The 25,945-nt window shown below is 44.6% G+C and overlaps 2 protein-coding genes across 5 annotated transcripts in view; one reads left to right on the top strand and one right to left on the bottom strand.

The window, feature by feature from the left end:
• The window catches only part of KLHL6 (kelch like family member 6), a 78,232-nt gene that overhangs the window by 51,209 nt on the left and 1,078 nt on the right, over positions 1–25,945 (bottom strand). Inside the window, exon 2 of the mRNA XM_075937469.2 lies at positions 25,572–25,667. The gene's annotated coding sequence lies outside the window, so the exon portion shown is untranslated. The remainder of the gene's footprint in view (positions 1–25,571; positions 25,668–25,945) is intronic.
• KLHL24 (kelch like family member 24) overlaps positions 18,397–25,945 on the top strand; it is a 40,050-nt gene continuing 32,501 nt past the window's right edge. For 3 of the 4 annotated variants that reach the window (XM_075937468.2, XM_006125197.5, XM_075937466.2), the window contains exon 1: positions 18,403–18,561. The gene's annotated coding sequence lies outside the window, so the exon portion shown is untranslated. Of the gene's footprint in view, positions 18,562–25,945 lie in introns of all 4 variants that reach the window. The other variant, XM_075937467.2, reaches the window with a different exon arrangement.

Here is a 25,945-nt window from a genome sequence, read left to right as displayed (position 1 = left end):
CCTGGGCCCTCCAAGATCCTGAAGGGCTGGCAGCCCTACAAGTATCCAGGACAACGTATTTATTTATTTATTTAAATAAATTAAAGCAGGATGGAGCTGGATGTTGAAGAGAGAGCCTGTTTGTGACTCGCATAGTGTAGAGATTCTTTAAAGACTCACCTTCACATTGAGGACTGGTTTAAAACAAGAGGGCCATGCTTTTAAAGGGTCTCATTTTTCTTCCTGTTAGCAAATACAAGGCCCACCCAGCTAGCTTGTCATATAATGGTATAGGGACCACAGCTGCTGCTCCTTCATGTGAATAAAAGATGGTGTATATAAAAAGCTATAAAATGGAGGTGTTTGTAGTTTGTGATAAAATATGTGAGGATTTGACATTTCAAGAGGGAGTATCATGTACTTATGGGGAAGGGATATTGATAAAACTGAAACTTCAGTTTGTGAGTCTCTTCTACTGCAGGATAAACAGCTGTGTGGTATGTTGTCAGTGGAACCCCAAACCACAGGAAATGCGCCCAGTTTCAGATTTAATGGCAGGCCTGCAGATCAATCCTGTGCTGCATTTTATGTTTCACTACTGTTTCTAAACCACAGCTAGTCCTGGACAAACCTTCCCAGGTGGCATGCTGTACCTCAAAGCAGCATTCTGAAACCTCGCTATTCACCTGTCATATAACTATGATGTATTTAATACAAAGTATGCCATGTAAGATACTACATGAAAGTTCATGTTCATCACCCATTGTTCTGTCCAAATATGTATATCATTAATGTTTATGAAGTTATGAGATGTTGCTGAAATATGTTGTAAATTTGCGACTCTCTACTGCTAGGTAGTGATCTACTCCCAGGAGGGTGTTAAGTGACCATTAATAAGCAGGGGAGTTTTAAGCAAGGGATTTGAACATTGTAAGGGCATGTATACACTAAGAAATTATTTCAAAATAACGAAATTTGAAATAACTCCTGAAATAACAAAAATTGAAATAGAATGCCCACTAAGAGGGAGACCCAAAATTAGCCCAAGGCAGACTATGTTATTGTGGATGTGCTACCTCGACTTAGAGCCCCCAGAAGCACTGGGGAGTACTTATTCCAAATTATTCTGGGGAGTAGCTATTTCGAAATAGCAGCAGCAAAGTGTCCGTGCTAATGCAATTTCGAAATAAACTATTTTGAAATAAGCATTATTCCCCAAGGAAAGCAGAAGTACAGATTTCTATATAATCAACCTGTTACTTTGAAATAATGGGCTTGGTAGTATGGACGCTTGGCTTATTATTTCAAAATCAGGGGGTTATTTTGAAATAACTCTCTAGTGTACACCACAGCTAAGATGGCTGCCCAAGCATCACACAATGTGGGATTGCTCAACCTTGTGACTCAGCAAAGTCCGCCAGGACTTGTTTTCCAGGCACATGGACTGAGGATATAAAATAGAGGACAGTGATGACATGCTTTGGCCTTTCTCTTCCCCCACCTACTCTGGAAGCAAGAATGCTGGGAAGACAAAGACTTGAACTGTGGGGATTGGTGCCAAACTTAAAGGGGAACTCTTTATATTAAGAAATGTAACCTACCTTCAGCAGCCAGTGAGGTGAGAAAAACTGCTAGTGTAATATGGTTTAAGATTTAGACTGTGCACTACCTTTTATTTTCTTTGGTAATTGTCTCTGACCAGGGCTGTCCTTATCCAAATACAGAATATGCAGCTATGTAGGACACGCAAACATTTGGGGCAGCACTGGTTCTTAATGTCCACCCACCTGCCTCTTCCTAACTCGGTTCTGTGGCTATTGCAGCCTGGTGAGTCTCCATCCAGAGAAGTCTAATTAACATAAAAGTGAAAAGGCCTGCCAGACCTATTAACAGAACTGAATCTGAGAGAGCCATTCAAGTGGCAATGAAGCCATTTAGCAGATATATGCTGTTAGTTTCTGAATGTACTATGTCAGTTTACAGGACCTCAGTTAAACATTTGCTTTAAAAATATTCAGGGTGGATTTGATTTAAGTCAAATTGATTTAAATCATAATTTAAATCACTAGTCACGAAGATTCTATTTAATCATGATTTTTTACATAAAAGTGGAGCCTTGTTGCTGTTACTCTGCTGCCACGCTGGATTGTTAGCACCCAAAATCTACTGGTTTAGCTGAGGTAGCCTCTGGGACATAAGCCGTAATTCTAGGAGACTCCTGGTGAGAGCAGGAGCGTTGGTAACCTTACCTTTTGTGCCTATCACTTAAAATCTCTTGCTAGAGTTAATAATGCGGTTTAATATTTTACCTAAAACACGGTGTTTTGCTTGAAGTGCTTGGGAAATCACAGCTTATTTTACAAAGGCTAATGTGTGTTCTGTCCACATTGAGGGAAGGGCTGAGTGGATAATAAACTTACACTTGTCTAGTTTCTGACCAGCACAAGATGAGATATTCTGAGGGGTGCAGGGCTATTGGTTTTAGAGACTTGCTGGTGCAAATCTATGTGATTCATGAGTCACTCAGGGAGTACAGGAAATCCCTGAGATGAGACTGCCCAGTTGCGACCCCCCGCACTTACAAAAATGGTTGTAAGTGTGGAAGGGGCCGAAAACCCCCAACTTATATCCTCGGCCCGCATTTACAATGGCACACAATGCCTATCGTAAATGAAGGTTTGAGTTCCAATGCCCCCAACTTGCGATGCTTCCCCAGGAACCGATCGCGTTTCAAGCCGAGGGCTGTCTGTATTTGTATAATCTAACTGGGTCCAAGGCTTCACATGCAATTGTACTGAGTGATAACAGTTCCTATGGGGGTTTGTTGTTTGTCACTAGAAAAGCACTGAACGCCCAGTTTGTAGAGTTAGCAGGGCAAAGCAGTACCCCAAGTCCAGGCTGATGGTTTGACATTTCACAGAGGAGATATCTGAGCTAGCATCTTTGAAAAGTCATGGAATTCAGGAGAGATTCCAGAAGGCTGGAAAAGGGCAAATATAGTGCCCATCTATAAAAAGGGGAAAAAGAACAACCCAGGAAGCTACAGACAATTCAGTTTAACTTCTATGTCAGGGAAGATAATGGAGCAGATAATTAAGGAATCCATCTGCAAAGACCTGGAAGATAATAAGGTGATAGGTAACAGCCAGTATGGATTTGTAAAGAACAAATCATGTCAAACCAATCTTATGGCTTTCTTTGATAGGATAACGAGACTTGTGGATATGGGAGAAGCAGAGGATGTGATATAACTAGATTTTAGTAAGGCATTTGATACAGTCTCTCATGGCCTTCTTATCAATCAACTAGGCAAATACAACCTAGATGGGGCTACTATAAGGTGGGTGCAAAACTGACTGGATACCCATTCTCAGAGAGTAGTTATTAATGGTTCACAATCATTCTGGATGGGCATAACAAGAGGGGTTCCGCAGTGGTCAGTTTTGGGACCAGTTCTGTTCAAAATCTTCATCAACGATTTAGATGATGGCATAAAGAGTACAATTATTAAGTTTGCAGATGATAAGAAGCTGGAAGGGGTTACAACTGCTTTGGAAGATAGGGTCATAATTCAAAATAATCTGGACAAACTGGACAAATGGTCTGAGGTAAACAGGATGAAGTTTAATAAGAACAAATGTAAAGTATTCCACTTAGGAAGGAACAATCCATTTCACACATCCAGAATGGGAAGCGACTCTTTAGGAATGAGTACTGAAGAAAGGGATCTAAGGCTCATAGTGGACGACAAGCTAAATATGAGTCGATAGTGTAACACTTGCAAGAAAAGCAAACATGATTCTGGGATGTATTAACAGGAGTGTTGTGAGCACGACATGAGAAGTCATTCTTCTGCTCTTGTCTGTGCTGATTAAGCCTCAATTGGAGTATTGTGTCCAGTTCTGGGCACCACATTTCAAGAAAGATGTGGAGAAATTGGAGAAGGTCCACAGAAGAGCAACAAAAAATATTAAAGGTCTAGAAAACATGATCTATGAGGGAAGACTGAAGGAATTTGGCTTGATTAGTCTGGAAAAGAGACGACTGAGAGAGGACATGATAGCAATTTTCAGGTACCTAAAGTGGTGTCACAAGGAGGAGGAGGGGAAATTGTTCTCCTTGGCCTTTGATGATAGGACAAGAAGCAGTGGGCTTAAACTGCAGGAAGGGAGGTTTAGGTTGGACATTAGGAAAAATGTCCTAATTGTCAAGGTGGTTAAACACTGGAATAAATTACCTAGGGAGGTTGTGAAATCTCCATCACTGGAGATATTTAAGAACAGGTTAGACAGACATCTATCAGGGATGGTCTAGACAGTGCTTGGTCCTACTGTGAGGACAGGGGATTGGACTCATGATCTTTCAAAGTCCCTTCCAGTTCTAGTGTTCTATGATTCTAAGGGAGTATGAGGTAAATGAGAGGAAGGGACTCTGATAATACTGAAACTTCAATTTGTGAGTCTCTTCCAATGTGTGATAAGCAGCTGTGTGAAATGTTGGCAGTGGAACCCCAAACCACAGGAAATGCACACAGTTTCAGATTTCATGGCAGACCTGCAGAATCAATTCAGTGCTGCATTTTAATATTTCATTGCTGCTTGTAAAGCTCAGCCAGTTCTCAGCAATTCTACCTGACGAATTCATGTAAAAAGTGACACTCAGAAGCTTTGCTATATATTGCTTTGATTTGGGGGGTTCGTTTAGTCTGGAGGGCTGATCACAGGCTTGAATGGTGTCCCAGGCCTGCTAGATCTGTCACTGCCTGCTGATAGAATGTGCTAAGTTTATAACAAAAGTTTCCAGCTCAGACAGGCTATTTAGACGTATTTACAATTGCTCTGATTGCTGAGGAGGCAAGAAGAGGGGAGGCCCATGCAATGCTCCATTTTCGGTCAGAACATCACACTTACAAACATCCAGGCCTGCACACCAGTGACTAACTCATTTTAAGCATCTGTTTTGTATGCTTGAGCCTGATTTAGTGCAAACCCATGTGAACCAAAACCGAAGAAAATGGTCTTTTCTGGAGCCCAATCCCACCCATTGAAGCCAAATGGAAGTTTTCCTATTCTGCAAGAATAGCATGAGGATCAGGCGCCCCTCTGACCAACAATAACATATTTAATTGCTGTCCCCAGTAGAAGTGAAGTTAATTTGTGATGCAATTAACTTGGGGTCAATTAGGGCATGTCTGCACTGTAGGGTAAAAGTCAAATTAAGTTGCGTAGCTGAAGTCGAAGTAGTTTATTTTGGTTTTTGGCGCTGCCCACATCGCAGGAAGTTGAAGGAAGAACAGAAGTGAGGGCAAGAGACTGGAGGCTTGTGGGGGGGGGGGGAGTTCAGGGCAGGGGGTGGAGGGTGCTGAATTGAGGGCAGAGGGTGGGGAGCTCAGGATCGGTATAGGGAGGCTCAGAACAAAGAGACGGGGCAGGAGAGCCTACCAGGCCAGTCATGGCTGTGAGGGTGGTGCTGTTCCAGCCATGGTTCATAGACTCATAGACTTTAAGGTCAGAAGGGACCGTTTTGATCATCTAGTCTGACACCCTGCACAATGCAGGTCACAGAATCTCACCCACCCACTGCTAGAATAATCCTCTCCCCTATATCTCAGATATTGAACTCCTTGAAACGATGGTTCAAAGACCTGTGACCCATGCTACAGAGGAAGGCGAAAAATCTCCATGGCCTCTGCCAATCTACCCTGGAGGAAAATTCCTTCCCGACCCCAAATATGGTGATCAGCTAAACCCTGAGCATGTGGGCAAGACTCATCAGCCAGACACCCAGAAAAAAGTTCTCTATAGTAACTCCTATCTTCCCACCATTGGCCTATTTACCACTGATAGTGAAAGGTCAATTAATTGCCAAGATCATGTTACCTCATCAAACCATCCCCTTCATAAACCTATCTAGCTTTATCTTGAAGCCAGATAGCTCTTTTGCCCCCACTACTTCCCTTGGAAGGCCGTTCCAGAACTTTACTCCTCTGATGGTTAGAAACCTTCACCTAATTTTGAGTCTAAACTTCCTAATAGCCAGCTTATATCCATTTGTTCTTGTATCCACATTGGTATTGAGCTTAAATAATTCCTCTCCCTCCTTGGCATTTATCCCTCTAATATATTTAAAGAGAGCAATCATGTCTCCCCTCAGCCTCCTTTTGGTTAAGGTAAACAAGCCAAGTTCCTTGAGTCTCCTTTCATAAGACAGGTTTTCCATTCCTCGGATCATCCTAGTGGTCCTTATTTGTACCTGTTCCAGTTTGAATTCATCCTTCTTAAACATGGGAGACCAGAACTGCACACAGTATTCCAAATGAGGTCTCACCAATGCCTTGTATAATGGCACTTAACACCTCCTTATCCCTACTGGAAATACTTCGCCTAATGCATCCCAAGACCATATTAGCCTTTTTCACAGACATGTCACAATGGCGGCTCATAGTCATCCTGTGATCAACCAGGACTCCGAGGTCCTTCTCCTCTTCTGTTACTTCCAACCAATGTGTCCCCAGCTTATAACTAAAATTCTTGTTATTAATCCCTAAATGCATAACCTTACACTTCTCACTATTAAATTTCGTCCTATTACTATTACTCCAATTTACAAGATCATCCAGATCTTCCTGTATGATATCCCGATCTTTTTCTAAATTGGCAATACCTCCCAACTTTGTGTCATCTGCAAACTTTATTAGCACACTCCCACTTTTAGTGCCGAGATCAGTAATAAAAAGATTAAATAATAATGGTCCCAGAACTGATCCCTGAGGAACTCCGCTAGTAACTTCTCTCCAGCCTGACAGTTCACCTTTCAGTATGACTTGCTGTAGTCTCCCCTTTAACCAGTTCCTTATCCACCTCTCAATTTTCATATTGATCCCCATCTTTTCCAATTTAACCAATAATTCCCCATGTGGTACTTTCTGTTATTCTGTTACTTTCTCAATGAAGATCAGGTTGGTTTGGCACGATCTACCTTTTGTAAAACCATGTTGTAATTTGTCCCAATTGCCATTAACCTCAATGTCCCTAACTACTTTCTCCTTCAAAATTTTTCTCAAGACCTTGCATACTACAGATGTTCTTCCTGAAGGGGAGCAGGGGCTGCAGTCCCTAGTCAGCAGCCCCTCCAGGGAGGCTGAGGCTGTGCTCCCTGGACAGTGACCCCTCCCAGGAACCAGGGCTGTGGGGCTGAGCCCCACCCTTCAGCTTGTCCAGGGGGATGAGGTTCTGAAGGCCAAGCCTGACCTCCAGTGCCCCTCCCCCTAGCCTGCAGTTGTTCCTGGGCTGGGTCACAGTTTCTGGACCTGACTTCTACGGGGGAGGGGGAGGCATCTCTTCTGGGAGGCATCTCCTTGGGGGGGTGTCTCTCCATGGTGGTTTCCTGCTTCTCCTCTAGGGGGACATCTCCTCTGTGGAGGGTGGGCCACTGTTCCCTGCCCCGGCCTCTTTTTGGGGAGGGCCTCTCCTGGATGGGAGCTGGGCTGCAGTGATGGACCCAGAGGCGCTGTAACGATAGAGCCGTCTCCCCTCATTCTCTCTCCACTATTTGGGGTATGGGGGCCACTTACCTGCCCCAGTGGCCAGCCATGTGGAGCCCTGTACCCAGCTAGCCTCTCTCCTGCTGGTTCAGCTGCTCCCGCCCCGGTCACTCGGCAGTATCAGCCCCCTCCCTTTCCATGTTATGGAAAACAGTGCCATTCCAGGCACTTCCCATTTTCCTGGCACAATCAAACCCTGATCTTGTTTTAAGTTAGGGTAAGAGAAAACTGAATATCAAATGTGGTGGTCCTAGCTCTTACTGTTTAAGACAAACAACTCACAGACAGACACACAACTCTCTTACATCTCTCTCTATATCTATATTTGTAAATATAGATATCTCATTTTTATATTAATCTATGTGGTGGAAATGTAAATTTCACCAATTGTCAAAATAACAGAAATATTAATATCTTGATACATAATTCTGACCTTGTGTTATTCATGGTAGGGATATAAAATCCTGTTTAATTAGTTAACTGGTTAAATGTTAAGTTTAACCAGCTAACTAATTAAAGAAGGGCTGGTGGGGAGCTGTTCCAGCCCACTGGGCTGGAGTGGTCCCCCTACCCACATGGCTCCCAGCACATGTGGGCTGGGCATCAGCAGGGTCACATGGGGTGGAAGCAGCAACAGGGGAAGAGGCTGCCAGCTCCCAGCCTGCGAGCCCATACAAGCTGGGAGCCAGCAGTCCTCTGCCCTCCCTGCTGCTTCTGTCCGCCTTCCCCCAAGAGGCTGCCAATTCTGTGAGCCAGCAGTCCCACAGGGCTGGAGCAGCCCTCCATCTGTTACCTGTTCATACCCCTAGCTCACGGCTGGAAATGTATTGTAATTCAGTATATGGTGATGGAAGTATATGGATACAAAAATGAAAGGCAGAATTGCTAAAAAAGGTTAAAATATTTCTTGGCATAGAAAGGAAATTATGAGAGAATTCCTTAACTTTATATTTCTCAGATTGCAAGGCATTATTTAATTAATTTAATTTAATTACAGTAACCTTAGCGGAGCATAAATGTGACATCCTATGGCTATTATAGATTCATTGATTCCAAGGCCAGAAGAGACCACAATCATCTAGTCTGACCTCTTGCCTAACATAAACAATAGGATTTAATACAATATATGAGAATGCCTGCCCACAAATGCCACAGCCTGAATCTTGTTCTGCCTCTCTCCCACTTTGGTTTCCCTGTGGACCTTCGGAAGTCCACAAGTTTGTGTAGAACCTTAGTAGGTCAGCAGGAACTAAGAACTGCTGGGGAATCCAGAAAGGACCATACCAGATCCTGTGAACTCAAGAAGCCTGTAGAGAGGAAAATTGGGGCATGATGAGAGCTGTGGAAGTCAAGGAAAGATTATGGAGTTTAGGAGCTCTGTAAGTATTCTGAATTTAGGACCTCTACAATAGTACAAGAGTCACCAGGACTTTGAAGATGGAGCCCATCAGTCTGTGTCAAATGTTGCTGATGCTCTGAAGCGAGCGGAGGTGTTTTTAACTAGGTGTGATTTTGAGGAGTTGCATTCCAAAAAGAATGGTGACCAAAAAATCATAAGAGGTTTAAAAATGCTTGTAATTTCAGAGGGCTCATCATTTCTAATCTCTGTTTACCACACTTAAAATATACTGTAAAAATTCTTCTCCCAGATTAAATTGATTTACAAAAAGTAATACCACACTATTTTTCCCAGTGAAAAGTAAGAGAGTCTTCTAATGAATGTTGTGTTTCCATAGTAGCTGGCTACAAGAAGAGATTGAAAAACCTCAGAACTGTATCTTGGCTGAGACATTCCCAGCTTTTTTACCCTTTCTCATTGGAGAAGAGAAGGACGGTAGATTTTTTGTATATTTTGTTTGCTCAAAAATACGTTTGTAAAAAATAACAAAAATATAACTACAACCATCTAAAGAAAGTAGACACACCAAAGCCATTTATTTGCCTTTCTATTGCTTCCTGTCTACACTAATGACCTGTTCCTCATTTCACTTCCCCATCCTTCTAAAACAGCTAAAAAAACTCCTCTCTCACCTGTACATGAAAGTTAATAGTCTATAGTTTATAGAGCCAAGACATACAATGATACTTAGTGATAACATTTTTATCTACCATTTCCTTCTAAAGGTTCAGCAAGACAGTGATCAGATTTATATTAGAAAAGCCATGACGTGAACAATGTGCTAGCACAAAGTAGTGTTTCTTGTCAGAAATCCATACTGTCTCACTTATCCTATTTTTTCCATTTTTTCTTCTGAAGGAAGCTGCTTTTCTATCAGATAGATTTGAGGAAGGAGTAGAATCAGATAGTAAAACACAAATTCCACAATGTTTGGTACATTAAAAACAGCAAGGTGCATTGACTTAACTATAACATTTGAGCCTGCAAGATACCTACTTTTGTTAAATATCTGTGTGATGGGGTGAATACAGGCAGTCCCCGGGTTACGTACAAGATAGGGACTGTAGGTTTGTTCTTAAGTTGAATCTGTATGTAAGTCGGAACTGGCATCCAGATTCAGCCGCTGCTGAAACTGACCAGCGGCTGACTACAGGAAGCCCGAGGCAGAGTTGCTCTGCCCCGGGCTTCCTGGAATCAGCCGCTGATCAGTTTCAACAGGCTGAATCTGGACGCCAGTTCTTACATACAGATTCAACTTAAGAACCCCAGGCGTTCCCAAGTCAGCTGCTGCTGAAACTGATCAGCGGCTGATTCCAGGAAGCCCGGGGCAGAGCAACTCTGCCTCAGGCTTCCTGTAGTCAGCGCTGTTCAGTTTCAGCAGCGGCTGACTTGGGGACGCCTGGGGCAGAGCAGCTTGGGTGCTGCTGGGTTGGTCCAGTAGCGCCGAGGAGCGGCGCTACTGGAGCAACCCAGCAGCACCCAAGCTGCTTTGCCCCAAGCGTCCTGATTCAGCCGCTGCTGAAACTGACCAGCAGTGGCTGAATCAGGACGCCTGGGGCAGAGCAGATGGGGTGCTGCCGGGTTGGTCCAGTAGCGCCCAGAGCGGCGCTATGGGACCAACCGGCAGTGCCCCAGCTGCTGTACCACAGGTGTCCGGAGCAAAGCCGCGGAGCACGCCGGCAGCGGGACAGCCGCAGCGCGTCTGGGCTGTCCGCTGCCCGCGTGCTCCGCGGCTTTGCTCCACGTCTCCCTGGTCTGCTGGAAACCGATATAAGTCAGATCCGCGTAACTCGGGGACTGCCTGTATACCCTGCACTGGGTCAGGAGGGCTTAATGCCTGGTGGGCAAAGGAAATCGCCCCGCCCCCCAGCCACACTGGGCATGCTCCAAGGGCTGGAGTAGTATTAAAGGGAGCAGCTCAGCTCCCATCCAGTCTGGGCTGGATGCTGGAGAGGAAGCACCTTCTAGAGGAGCTCCAGAGGAGGACCAGCCAGAAACCCAGACAACGGGAGCCAGAGAACTGGGAGACTGTACTGAGCCTTCTGACTCAGCAGAACTGCAGGAGACTGACGCTACAGAACCAGAGGACCTGGAGACTATGTGGAGCACCCCAATTCTGGATCTATTAGGAAGTGACCCGGGGAGGGGGCGCAAGTGCTGTCTCCCACCTGAATGAGCTCAGTGTGTTGCGGTTGGATTCCCTGCTGAGCGAGTGGTGGAGCACTCTGCCACTAACAGGGCCCTAACATGCCCCAATCTCATGACTCTAGCCATTAGGCTGTGCTGCACTGAGCTGAAGGCTGTTACTACTGACTCTAGCCAATAGGCTGTGGTACGCTGAACCGTAGGGTTGTATTATAGACTATGGCCATTGGGCCACACTGCCTCAGGATGAGGTGTGCTTGCAACGCAACAAGTGGTGGAGAATGTGGGCATCAATATGGACTTGCTAAGAAGTCCAGGTAGAAAGAGGGGGATAGGGAACCCTTCCCCCTGTCCTTCATACTGGTAGAAGATGAACTTAGAAAAGCTCCTGAAGTGGATGTGGAGAACCAACAAGAACAGGCAACCCAACAACAATTGCAGACTTAATTGGTACAACAGTTGGCCCGCCAGCACCAACTCCAGATGAATCAGCATCATAACTAGAAAAAATGCTAAAGGAGTATCATTAATGTGCTTTGATTTTTTTGTTGTTTTCATGCGCAGATGTTTCACTTTGGCCAGCCACAAAACCAGTGGGGTCATTTCTGAAAATATTGGCCTACATGCTTAGCATGTATTTATATTTGAAAAATAATAATTTATGAAGCATTATAGAAATGAGTAATTATTAATCATTGGCTTCAACATCTTAGGCAACATACAAATACTTATTTTGAGAGAAATGCTAAGGCCAGCTTGAGAAATGTCGAACAAGCTTGGTCATGCAATAATAAAGGCCAACAGCAGCTAATAGCAACCCAACAAAATATTTACTGCAAGGACAAGCTGCTGTAACTTCAGACAGCCTTCACAGGAATGTATGGACAGAAAAAATTACTTCATTCCCATAAAACCACAGTAAAAACTATTTAAAATTAAGACAACAAGTCAAATGAAAAGTGTCCAGTCAATTTATAGAAGGTGTAACCAGTTCACAGCCAGGCCACATTCAGTGTGTTGGACAGTGCTGGCATGTTGCATCCCTCTTTCCCAGCTAGGTTATTCTGATGAGATTTCAGAACAACTAGTTTTGTGGCCTGACCCAGCAGTAAGTTAGCCAGGCAGAAAACCAGGTGAATATGAGCACTGCATTTTGCCCCCAAAAGAAAGAATGCTGAAAAGCTGCTGCAAAAAATCAACAAGAGGAATCAAATGTGAGCAGTGAAGGCAAAAATGAAACAGTGTGTCTGAAGCTGAACAGAAAGGGCACTGCTTGGACATCTCTGGAGTGACACTGTTCACAGAAGAATTAGTAGTTACAATGCTGTGCGGGACCTACACTGCAAGTCACCAGACCACTCAGACAAAGGAGATTTGTTACCACATCCTTCAAGCCAGAGGCACCGAACCACCTAGGGTATGTCTACACTACCCCACTAGTTCGAACTAGCGGGGTAATGTAGGCATACCGCAATTGCAAATGAAGCCCGGGATTTGAATTTCCCGGGCTTCATTTGCATAAGCGGGGCGCCGCCATTTTTAAATCCCCGCTCGTTCGAACCCCGTGCCGCGCGGCTACACGCGGCATGAACTAGGTAGTTCGAACGTTCGAACTACCGTTACTCCTCATGGAATGATTGTATCAGGGAGGTTGCAGAGAATGGCATAAGGCTGCACTTTACACACACACCACAGAGCTGCAGTTTGTCCATGGCTATAAAAGGAACATTTACCAGACACTTCCAGGACAGCAACCTGCCTTGCTGCACAAGGATCTCCTCCATGGAAGGAGAAAAAAAACAATGAGGGGAACAGAGGATTCCCCACAAAAGGACAGTCCTTGCAAAACCTCCTTGGAAATACAGAGCAGCCCACTGAGAGTGGGCTGCCTGGTATTCAGTGAGAACCTTGACCAAAAACCACACAAACTGGATTCTGGGCTGAGCAGCAAGTGCTGCTGCTGATTTCCAGCATGACCCACATGGAACAATCAGGTGGGATTGCTTGCTCAAGCCACCTTCAGGAAAGACATAAAAGGCAGGCTCCTGGAGAGAAGAGTTTCAGAGGAGAAAAAGTGGATTAAAAATCATGTCTTCTCTAAGACTGACAAGCTTAAAAAGCACAGGGTGAATCTAAACTCTATACTTGACCAGGTGCCAACAAAAACAAGTGAAAGTCAAAGCCTAACCCCCCAGTGTAGGAGAGAGAGGGCAAGGGAGTCAGAGCACAGCAACTGTTCAAGGTCATTAGCAAAAAGCTGTCAACCTGCTGGTTAGGTCAGTGAGCCCCTGACTATCCACATCTACTGGCAAGAACAGCAAAATGGGGGCAAACAGTAGCAAACATTCCAAAAAATGTGAATCATATGCTTCTGAATAGGGATATAAAATCCAGTTTAATTAGTTATCCAATTAAATCTTAAGTTTAACTAGTTAACTGATTAAACAGGGGTGGGAAGGGGGTGGTCCAGCCCACCTGTGCTGGAGTGCCCCCACCACCCACTGTGGCTGGGCTGAAGCCATTTCCCTGCCCTCCCACCCCACCTCCCAGGGCTCTTCCAACCCATCCGCTACCAGCCCCACATGTGGCTGCTGGCTCCCAGCCCATAAGGGATCCCGGATGTTATCTGTTAACATCCCTACTTCTGAATCCAGTCTAGGAGACCTGAGGGAGGTTTCAAGGTTATTAATAATCAAAACCTGTCTCTAAGAAGAGAGTCCAGAAAGGAGTGAATGCAGGCAACCCTGCATCTTCTTAGTCCCTCCCAATTCCTTAATGTGTATTGTTCACATCAAAACAAAATCCCCAACACCTTAATCACAGAAGTGCCCCATTGTAATTGATGGGCAGCAGGAGTCCCATAAAATTAAATTACTCTTAGTCCAGGTAACTCAAGCAGATGACACTTGCTTATACACTTGTGAACAAGCACAAAGTACCCATATGTCACTTTCAGACATGATGAAAACTGAAGCATCATCAGCACAGGCCAATAGCTAATCCAGGAAATCATCAGACATCCACCATCCGTAGCACAGATAAACCAATTAAACAGCTTCTGAGGAGGTACATGAATGGCTCCAGCCATTTGGAGCATACAACAGTTGGGCGTACAACTTCTCAGCGTGAGGGCACCTTGACATAGGCCCCTACAGACTGGGAAGCAATGGCTAAGAATCCCATTAATCATTAAAAAACTAAAAAAGTTATAGTATAAAAAAGAAATATGACGTGAACACTAGACCAATCCAAAAAGCTTCTAACATTTTTAAAAGATCATTATGGTTAACTTTTATCAGATCACTTCTTTAGGTCCATTGAAACAAGATGTGTATCCAGATTAAAAAGTGCTAACAATAAAAAACATCATGAATTAAGAACAAGTGAAAAACATACAGCTATTGGAAATATGACATATTTGATCAGGATGTATCAAAAAGTTTATATAATCCTTTAGCCAATTGACTATAGACCAGGATAAAAATCTTACAATAAGAGCAGAGAAGGGAAAATAGATTTTAAATTCTGTAAATCACAGAGATTCCCTTTTATGTACAATCCTGGGCAGGTCTTTCTCCTGAATACATTCCGGCACTAGTGGGGGGGGGGGAGAAGGGCCAATAAAGTGCCATAAATGTAGAATTCAGATGGCGGCCCATTGATGCCTGGAGAGAGATGATGGACTGCAACAGAGAGCTCCTATAATGACAGTCACCACTACATCTCATCAGTTAGATTGGTTATTCCCTGGTACAGGCACCATGGCACAGGGGTCAGGTGAATACAGAAGTATTGTAAAAGGATAAACCAATCAAACAGCATCCAAGGGGGTACAGGAATGGCTCCAACTGCTTTCTGGATCTCAGCAGTGTCAGTCATCAATGACCATCTAGTGGCCAAAGACAAAATATCTGCTGATGGGCCACTGCCTTTTTTCTTCAACATGAAGAAAAAAAACCTTCTGGGAACATCAGTATCCTATAGCTGAATAAAATGGGTCCAAACCAGGGCATTTAGCACTTCTTGTCCAATAGGTATCTCAGGAGTCAGGACATTTCATTTGGAGTGTGGTGAAGCTTTAAATGTTTCTATGACTCTTTGGCTGCCATGAAGATCCAAGGTATCTCATTCCAGGACACTCGTGGCTTGATGCCAGGACCACATGGCAGCTGGTGGAGCTGGACCTTCTTGACACCCTACCACTGTCTTAGGGATCTGAACAGGGGATTTTGCTACTTCCACGCTCCCAGCCCACAGTAAATAACTGCATGAGACTCAAGTCCTATAATTTGGTGTTAAAGAACCAGTGAGACACATAGGCAGGAAGAGGGAGAAACACACTGAAAGAGTCATGATGATGATCAGACAAGTATGTGGACCAAACATAGCACCAAACAAACATATTCAGACTGTCTTTCATGGTATAAAAGTGATCCAGTCTAACTTGAGATGTGGTTAGGTGTTGTCTTCAGCCAAGAGTACTGCCTAACAGCAGGGTGAAAGAATAAACATCTACTAGGCCAAAACTCTGCAGCTGACAATACCCTGCCTGACAGAAGATGTTTCTTGTGGCTCATATCTTAAACATAATCTACAGTGAAACTGAAATCCCCTCCCAGGATACTAGCATGAGGTTCAAAGTCAACAGGGAAGTGTCAAAATGACTGCAAAAAAGGAGACAATCTCCACCCCAAGAAGGGGCATACACAGTAATAAGATTAAAAACAACAGTGTGTCTCCACCTGGAGGAATTGACCCTGTACAATTTTATGTACAGACAGGATCTGTGCCCCTGTGCACCATAAAAAGAGAACAGAACAGCTACCACAACAGTGCATACAGTCATAGGTTAAGAAAACTTCCCCTTTCCATTCCTTCAACCAGTTCCCGTCTGAGCCAGTCTCTTACAAAAGAATTAGATCAGCTCATTTTTGATTGAAAAATTCTATGAGCTGTTATGACCATTCCAGCCTCAATTAAGAGCCAAAGTTCAGCAGCACCATAGATACTAGAAAGGGAGAGCCAAGAAACAGAGAGAAATAATAGAAAGTGGAAGTAACTGGGAAAAATGAGCCTTTGGGAGGCCAATATATTTTGAACAAACCCTGCACACTTCACCTTGCTCCTCAACTTTTTGAGAAGGAAACATTTCCTATGACCAACAAAGGTCTCTTTCAAGACAAGGGAAGCTAAATGAACAAAGTGTTGTAAATCAGGGAAATAGGACTCAACCTCAAATTCCCACTTCCCCTTCCAAAAAGTCACTAATATCCTGCATAATTCCTAGATAGCCAACTAGCCGCCTTTGGGAACCTGTGAGGAGTCAGAGATCACCACAAGCTCTTCTATCACTCTCAGACTCCACCAGCTCAGAAGAACATTGTGCTGCTATTGTAACATTCTCATTATTTATGAAGGAGAAAGAACAATTGGCAGCAGCTGGCATATCCTTTTCCCAAAGCAGTACACTGCAGTATGCAGGATCTGGGACTCAAGGACTTACTATGTGAGAGGAAAAGAGCACTTTACGCATGGAGCAATAACTCAGCACAATGCTGTCTTCATCCTCAGGGTACACAGCTCCATCCTCAGCCACTGCCATAATCTCATGTGCCTCCAAAGTCTTTACCCAGAAACAGTCCCTCCTAAATCCATCTCATCTTCACCCTCATCTCTAGAATCTCACTCCACTTCCTCTGCACATCCTCAATCTTTACGACTTGCTTCATTCCAGGCACAAGTTATGGAGTCACAATAGAGGCTTCTTTTGGGGAGTCTGCTTCCTGGACAACAGCAGACCATATACAACAAGTGGGAGGATTTACTCAATAGGTACTGATGTAGATTCTGTCTCCTTCTGGTCCCTCCCCCAACCCTTCTTCCAACTATCTTGGGGTCTCTCACATTCTTACCAGGGCCCCCAAGTCAGCAGTGAATGGGCAGAAAGCCCTCAAATGACTAGGGTCTCCATGCAGGAAACATTTCGTATTTTCAGAGGTAGCCCCATAATCTGCCCCATCTACATGGTGCCTTAACACCAGGTTCACAGTTACTTAGGATCATGTAAACCTGGCACCAGAATGATATAACATGCTATTTGGGATCCTGCAGCCCAACAGAATTATCCAAACAGCAGAAACTACCTTCCCATAATGGGAGATATCAGACATTCGGGTCACAATGAAGCAGCGGGGGGAAGGGGGCATTGGAAAAGCTACTTTAGTAGAAGGATGAAACAAGGGAAAAATTGGAACTCCTTAAGCCAGAGTCCTCTTGTCCCAAATTACTCAGATTCATTAACAAAACTGACCCAGACCCAGGTTTCTGCTACCCAGCAGATCTCACCCACCTTATCAGTTTCCATTACAGTTTCACACTGGCTCCTAGCGGGAGGGAGGAGAGGACATCACTGAGAGATTTGCAATATTAAATGATGATTTTGTAAGGCTGATGTACTGGGTATCAGTGACTGTTGGAGAATATTTTCTTCCTGCCTATACTATTTCCAATTTACTCTTCACTAGTTTTTCCTTCTTTCAACTAAATCAGTATTGAAAAATTGACTACTGAGCAAGAAATCTAGTTTAAACATTTCACATATCAATCATTTCACAACCTATGATGTCCTAAACACTGCCAGTAGCCTTTTAATGGACAGAAAAGGCCAAGTATCAGAGGGGTAGCCGTGTTAGTTTGAATCTGCAAAAGCAAGCAGGAGTCCTGTGGCACCTTATAGACTAACAGATTTATTGGAGCATAAGCTTTCGTGGGCAAAGACCCACTTCATTGCCCACGAAAGGTTATGTGAAATGGGTCTTTGCAGGCAAAAATAAATGCTCCAATAAATCTGTTAGTCTATAAGGTGATTCAGGACTCCATGTCGCTTTTGCAGAAAGGGCCAAATTACTCAAGGCTCCTCCACGTGTTAAAAATTTGAATACATGAAAAAGGGCCCAAAAGCATAAATCAATGTTTCTGAGTGCTGATGGCTGCACTAACCAAGATTGTTGGAAGTGGCCTTTGAAAATATTACTTCAAGTTACAGCTCAGGACTAAATTTTCACTGCAGTTGTACTATTTAGTTCTGGTTCCATTCAAAAAATTCATGAGTAAGTTATACTTACACTCAGGCATTTACTGGTATCTATAGTTTAGATGAATGGCGCAATTGTTTCTGAAAAGTTGGCCCTTACCAGATGTTAATGGTTTAAAATAGCAACTTCAACTCTGACCCTGGACTAAAATGGGCAGGCAAACGTGACAGGGCTGTGAGAGGCTGTGGTCTCCTTGAACTACATTTCCCAAGTACTTCTGCCGCTGGGCTCCCACTGGCTGGCCTGTCACTGACATCATGTGTTTTGGCTTTGGCAGGTCACATGTCTCTCAGGGTCTCCTTTGTTTTGAGTTGAGCCGGAGCTAGGATCACAGACCTAACCACAGAAAAGGCAGAGCAAGAGCAGCCCGGCGGCCCAGCAGCAAGAGCCCGGACTGGGAGGTAAGCGGCGCCTGGGCTTGGCTGCCAGCGAATGCCCCCCCGGCGCGTTGGGGCCGGCAGACGCTGGGGCCAGGAGGCACCGGCTTGCCAGCTGCCAGCCTGGCGGGATGTAAAGCACAGCAGCCCGGACGCTACGGCCAGCAGCATCCGCGGCACCGACCCCGGCTGTAGCAGCCCCGACGGCCCCACAGCTAGCGGCCCAGGCAGGAGGCCGGGCGTGCGTGGCCGTGGGGTAACCCCGACTCCCCCTTCGGCATCGGAGGGTGTCGCGTTCCCGCCCTGCCCCCCCCCCCCAGCATCCGCTGCGCAGGCGCGGTTCGATCCCAGCTCGGGGGTGGAGGCTGGGCTGTCCGGGGGCGCGGGGCTCTGCCGCACGGGGACCGGCCGGGCCCCCGGCGCGGGGCTCTCAGAGAACCGGGCGGCCGCCGGGAGTCCCTGTGCCGGCGCGGTGGGACAGCGGCCGGTGGCGGGTGTGGGAGCTCGGTGGGACCGAGCCGTCACAGGGGTGACCCCCTGTCGTATTGACCCCTCCCCGGACCGAGCACTGGAGCGGGCAGCCACGTTCCCCCTCACACCACAAACCACCAGGGAGGCAGAGTGGGGGTGCCCCCCCCCCCGCAGGTATTTCGTAATTTGGATCCTTCCTTCCTCCCTCATCCTCCAACTCATAACAACAGCGGTGCTGGGGGGGGGGGGTGTTAAGGGTCGTGGCGATTGGCTACAGGGGAGCTGGGGGCGGGACCTTGTTCGGAGTTGCCTCGGTCTGATTGGGCAGCAATATTTGGGAGGGAGGCGGCCTGTCGCTAAGGCTGCCCCGGGTGAAGGTGAGCTGGAGGGCGCGCGCGTGCGCACGTGGCAACCGCGGCTGGTGCCTTGAGGGAGCCCGTTGGGCTAGGGCGCGCGTGCGCACCTTGCTAGGGCCCGCGGGGGTCGGGGCGGTTGTCTCCAGCGGCAGCCTGGGGGCAGCGGGCGGGAATGTGCCCAGGCGTCGTGTGGCGGCGCGATGCTGTAAATAGGAACGCAGGAGACTCCACAGAGCTGCCTGTTGACCGGGGGCTGCGGGTTCACGGTCAACGCTTCAGCGGGGGAGCCTAGCGAGTCTGCAGCTGAAGAAGGGGCCGTGCCCAGAAAGCTCATGGTCCCGTCTGCCTGGTCTTCAAGGTGCTGCAGCACCAGCGCTTATATACATGGTGGCTGCGTCTAGACTGGCCAGTTCTTCCGGAAAATCAGCCGCTTTTCCGGAAAAACTTGCCAGCTGTCTACACTGGCCGCTTGAATTTCCGCAAAAGCACTGACGATCTACTGTCAGAAATCAGTGCTTCTTGCGGAAATACCATGCTGCTCCCATTCGGGCAAAAGTCCCTTTTACGCAAAACTTTTGTGCAAAAGGGCCACTGTAGACAGCTCAGATTTGTTTTGCGCAAAAAAGCCCTGATTGCCATTTTCACGATCGGGGCTTTTTTGCACAAAAGCGCATCTAGATTGGCCACGGACGCTTTTCTGCAAAAAGTGCTTTTGTGGAAAAGCATCCGTGCCAATCTAGACGCTCTCTTCCGAAAATGCTTTTAACGGAAAACTTTTACGTTAAAAGCATTTCCGGAAAATCATGCCAGTCTAGACGTAGCCGGTGTGTTAGGTAGGGATGTCACCATGTGACTGTGTGTCTGGCCCCTGGGTTAACCTGCACAGGTACAGGCAGCCCTCCCTGCCCCCTGCACGCGTGCGCACGGGCACATGCACACACACACACAGCTTCTGATGAAAGAGGCACTGCAGAGCAGGCAGGGAGCCAGCTTAAAAGCCACCTTGCCCTGCCAACGTCTAACCGCTAAAAATAAGCGGTTATATGTTTTCCAGCCTCCCCCCCCCCCCCCGTTTAACATCCCGTTAATTGGCAGGCCCAATCTCTTAATTTTAAAAATCAGCTCAGTTAAAACTGGTTAAAGGTACCATGAATGTTGTTGAACCAGCGAGCCCCAGCCACTGTTGGCTGGGAGTCCAGTATCAGAGGGGCTAGCAGTGGAGAGCAGCCTCGAGGAGGGGGGAATGAGATCAGTCCAGTGGCCAAGAGGGAAGCCATTGCGGAGGCCGGTGACCCCAGGAGAGCCCTGACCCCCTTTTCCAGGACCAGTCAGGTTCTGAGGATCCTGGATCAGTCAGATCAAACCTGTAGTAAGGGTACATCTAGATTATATCCCTTTTCTCAAAAAAAGGGATGTAAATTAGACACTTTGAAATGGCAAGTGAAGGCAGGATTTAAATTTCCCACGCTTCGTTTGCGTAATGGCAGCCACAGTTTTTTTTTTTTTTTTTTGAGAAGGAGCTTTTCAAAAAAAACTGTGGCTGCCATTACGCAAATGAAGCGTGGGAAATTTAAATCCTGCCTTCATTTGCCATTTCAAAGTGTCTAATTTACATCCCTTTTTTTGAGAAAAGAGATGTAGTTTAGACACAGTCTAATGTCTTGACCCTCTTTTGTAGAACAAAATCTCCCAACTAGTTTTGTAATGCATTTGTTAAGTTTGAACTGTCATTTAAACCACTTAAATGGTTAGGTCCATAAAAGGCTATTAGCCAGGGGGTAGGAATGGTGTCTCTGGCCACTGTTTGTCAGAGGCTAGAGATGGATGGCACGAGACAAATCGCTTGATCATTGTCTTCGGTCCTCCCCCTCCAGGGCACTTGGTGCTGGCCACTGTCGGCAGACAGGCTACTGGGCTAGATGGACCTTTGGTCTGACCCAGTACGGCCATTCTCATGTTCTTATGTTCATTTCTAAAACATATACAAGTGCATCCATTTTTTTAAATTTCTAGTACAGACTAGTCCAAAGTGGGATTAAGCTAGTTTTAAAAGGGGATATTTAGCAATTAAATGTTTTCTGTCCCAAATTGAATGTCCTGGATAATTCCAAATCACTCTAACACAACTCTTTTTATAGATATTGTTTCTATTGCAAGTAATCTAGTCTGGTAACTCATACAAAAGGAAGGTGTTACCAGTCTTTTGTTTTTGTAGTACTATTCATACTGACAGTACTTAGAGTAAACAAGTAATGAGTACACTGGCGATATCACCATATGGGCTTTGCAACTCAGGGTACGTACCTCTACACTGCAGCACTATTTTGGGATACATCCGGTATCCCAAAATAGCTATTCTGTGTCTTTGAAGCAAGCCTGTTATTTTGAAATATAACGGGCTTACTATTCCAACATCCCTGTAAACCTCATTGCACAAGGATTAAGGGATGTTTTGTAATAGCAGTTTATTTCGAAATTGGGCGCTGTGTAGACAGTGCTAAATTACAAAATAAGCTATTTCAAAATTAACTTGAAATAAGCTATGCAAATTTGCATAGCTCAAATTGCGTAGCTTATTTTGAGCTAAGGGTGCAGTGTAGACTTACCCTTAGGCAAGACTCCCATTGACCTCAGCAAGCTGTTATGTTGCAACCTTTTATAGCGTACTTTGACATTTCACTCTTGATTATGTATACAGGGAAAAGGGGTGGGAAACAAGAACTTTAAAATGCTTTTGGATTATAAATGTGCTTATATGCATTTAGACGTCAAGGCACAAAGTATAAATAAAATTCTTCGGAAGTACCTGATGAAATAGCACACCTGTTTCAGGAAATACATTTTTAACATGCAAAATCTGTATTTAAATAACATTGCATCACAGCACTAATCACAAAAATAAGTAACCCAACCTCCATTATTAACTTAAGTGGCTGCAAACAGGAAAAAGTTAGCAATGTAAACTGACAATATCAGCCTTCAATTTCCTGGCTTTTGTCCATTGTCGTCACAGCTTTGATGGTTCAATGCATCTTTTCCTTCTATTTCCTTGTTTTTATAAGATTTTTTTAACATAGACATTTTCAAGTGAATAAACATGTATAAAACCTATTTTGCCATTGTTACGTGCTCAAAACTCCCACTGGTTTAAATTAAATGTGACATGAGGAAATCCCATTGAACTGACATGTTTGGAATAGTATTAGTGTACTGCTGATCAATTCTTGCAGATTTCAAGAGCATGCAAGACTTGAATTTCTAGTGTAAAATAACAAACAAGGGAAAAAAACCCTTAAAATCACTGAAAATTTTTTTTTATGACTTTTTATGTCACAATGAAGCAAAAAAAAAAAAAAAAAAAAAACAACAACCACTAAACCCAAACCTTTTCTTCCTTTTGAACATCATATTTTAAAAGTAGAATGAGCAAAGTTAGGCTACGTCTAAACTGTAACAATATTTCAGGGTAATGGAGTATCCCGAAATAGCTATCTTGCATCTTCACAGCAAGCCTCTTATTTTGGGCCCACTATTCCAATGCCCCTGTAAACCTCATTCTACGAGGAGAAAGGGACATTTCGGAATGCTCTTTATTTCAAAATTTAATGAGCTATTTTGAAATAGCATTGAAATAAGATACACAATTTGCGCAGCTCAAATTGTGTATCTTATTTTGAGAATATTCTGTTGGGAATGATCTACTATTCGATTAGTTCGTTAATCTAAATTTAACATCTCTTCTATGGATTTGAGTTTTGTTTTTACCCTGTGTTGGTTAACATGGTAAAAAGGCCTGTTTTCCTGATGACACAAGACTTCAAGCCAGGTTTACATTAAAACTTTTACCAATATATAGTTATGTTGGTAGGGGTGTCCTTTTTTTTTCTTACAACATTTCTATACTGCCAAAAGCCCCCTAGTATAGATGCAGTTACAAACCCCTATCCCAGTGCTGACCCCCCTCCCAGAGCCAGCCCCCCTTCCCACTTCTCAAGCCCTAAGCCTGACCCCCCTTCCAGAACCAGCACCCCAACCTCTCACCCAGACCTGATCTCCCCTCAGAGCCAGTACCGTGAGCCCACTTCTGCATTCCAACTTCGTACTAGGGATGTTAAAAGCATTTTTTAAATAAATGTATAACCACTGACATTTTCAGATGCCTTGCCCCCCACCCTCACTCCCCGCCATGCTCCTTCCTGAGGCCCCGCCCCTTTAGCAACCTTTCTTTCCCCATGGAGCTAAGTCCCACCCAACCCCAGCCCGGTCCTTGGCCACCTGGAGGACCAGGACTGCCACACCATGGTCCCAGTCTTTCCCAGTGACGCGGGAGCCATGGCCCCAGCCTTCCTGGGTGGCCGGGTAGCTGGGCTGCTGCGCCACGGCTCTAGCTTTCCCCTGCAGCCAGGCCCCAGCCTTTTCCAGTGGCCAGGGAGTGTAGGCAGTTTTGGGAAGACAATGCCTTTCCTTGCCTACAGTACCTGGGATAGCACGCACAGCCGGGGCAGGGATGCATGTCTCCCAGCTTGGGGACACACAGACAGACAGACAAACTCTCTGAAATATATAGTAGATAGTTGTCTCTTTCTCCACTCCTACTCCCTGCTGGCCCAGTGGTGTTATAGCTGTCCCCGCTCTCATCTCTGGCCTCTTGCTGCCCTCCTGTGGTCATTCTACAGAATAACTCTCTCCTACTAGACACCTCCCTTTCCATTTTATGAGAAACATTTGAATTCCAGACACACCGCATTGTCCTGACACAACCAAACCCTGACCTTTCTTTGAGTTAGGATATGTGGAAGAAAAAGATTGACAAGTATTATGAATTACACTATATAATGCATGCTAAAACTTAAATTTGTCAATAATTTATAAATAAGAACCAAATCCTGCTTTCTTTACTTATATGAATATGCCCATTGAAATCAATAAGATTGCTTACAGGAATAAGATGAACAGCATTTTGTGCTGTTAGGCTAAACACCAAGGTTCTGATTCTGTGTAAACCATGCTAGTTGTACCTGGGTATAAATCCAGTAACTTCATTGAAATTACTTCTGATTTACATGAGTCTATATAAAAATCAGGCACTTAGAATTATAGTTATGTTCTCACAGTTGCACTTTCCTTTTTTACTGCTGTTGTAAATCCAAATTCTGCTACATTTTTTCTCATGTTGAGTAGCCTGAACTTATTGTATAATTAGTCTTAATGCATGTAAAAGTGGAAGGGTTAGGGCATCAACCTAAGAACATAAGAATGATTCTATTAGATCAGACTAATAGTTCTTTTAGCCTTGTAGCCTGTCTTCCAAAAGTGGCTGGGAATGTGTAAAACAGGGCAGTTTATTATGTCATCCATCCCTGTCATCCAGTCCCAGCTTCTGGCAGTCAAAGACATAGAGACACCCAGACCACAGGATTGCATCCCTTTCTATCTTGGCTATTGCTATTGATGGACCTATCCTCCATGAACTTCTCTGTTAATTTTTTAAATCTGGTTATCTTTTTAACCTTCACAACATTCCACGAATTGGCTGTGGGATGTATGGAGAAGTATTTCCTTTTTGTTTATAGTAAACTTGCTGCATATTAATTTCATGAGGTGACCCCTGATTCTTCCATTATGAGAAGGAGTAAATTACATATCTCTACTCACTTTCTCCACACCAGTCATGATTTTATTGATTTCTATCATATTCCCCCTTAGTCATCTCTTTTCTAAGATGAACACTCAGTCTTTTTAATCTCTCCTTGTTTGAAAGCTGTTCTTAATCTTTAATCATTTTTGTTGCCTTTCTCTGTAATTTTTACAATGCTAATGTATCCTTGTTTGAGGTGGGGCAACCAGAACTGCATGCAGTATTCAAGGTGTGGGCGTATCACAGATTTATATAGTGGCATTATGCTATTTTCTGTTTTATTTTCTATCCCTTTTATAATGGATCCTAACATTCTGTTTTTATTCCTCCTGCACTTTGAGTAGATTTTTTTTCAGAACTCTATCCACAATGACATCAAGATCTTTCTTGAGTGCTAACAACTATTTAGACCCCCATCATTTTATAATTATAGTTGGGATTGTTTTCCAGTGCACATTACTTTGCATTTATCAACATTCAATTTCATCTGACATTTGGTTACTTATATATGCATAGTAGTTACAGCCATGTCAGTGTCAGGATATTAGACAAGGTGAGGGATGTGATACCTTTTATTGGATCAATCTCTGTTGATGGGAGAGACAAGCTTTCATGCCACATAGAGCTCTTCTTCTGGTCTGGGGAAGGTACTCCAAGCATCACAACTAAATGCAAGGTGGAAAAGATTGTTTAGCACATTTTGTAAGGGACCATTCAAGGTACAGTGGCCTATTAAAACTTCTGCAAAGGGCAAAAGAGGAGGGGGGACTAATGGGTTACGATTGTTGTAATAAGCAATAAATCCAGTGTCCAGTTACCTTGTCATCATTTTTTTTAGATCCCTTTGTATCTCTTGGCAGTCATTCTTCAGATTTACAATACAATTGGTCCTAAATTTCATCATAAGTCAAAACATTGTAATTTGGAACCGCCCTGTGGTACT

Source organism: Pelodiscus sinensis, chromosome 10 (assembly GCF_052426305.1).
Source record: "Pelodiscus sinensis isolate ZL-2025 chromosome 10, ASM5242630v1, whole genome shotgun sequence".
Classification (NCBI taxonomy): Eukaryota; Metazoa; Chordata; order Testudines; family Trionychidae; genus Pelodiscus; species Pelodiscus sinensis.
The sequence above is the reverse complement of the archived record's forward strand: the minus strand, read 5'-3'. Positions and strand labels throughout refer to the sequence as shown.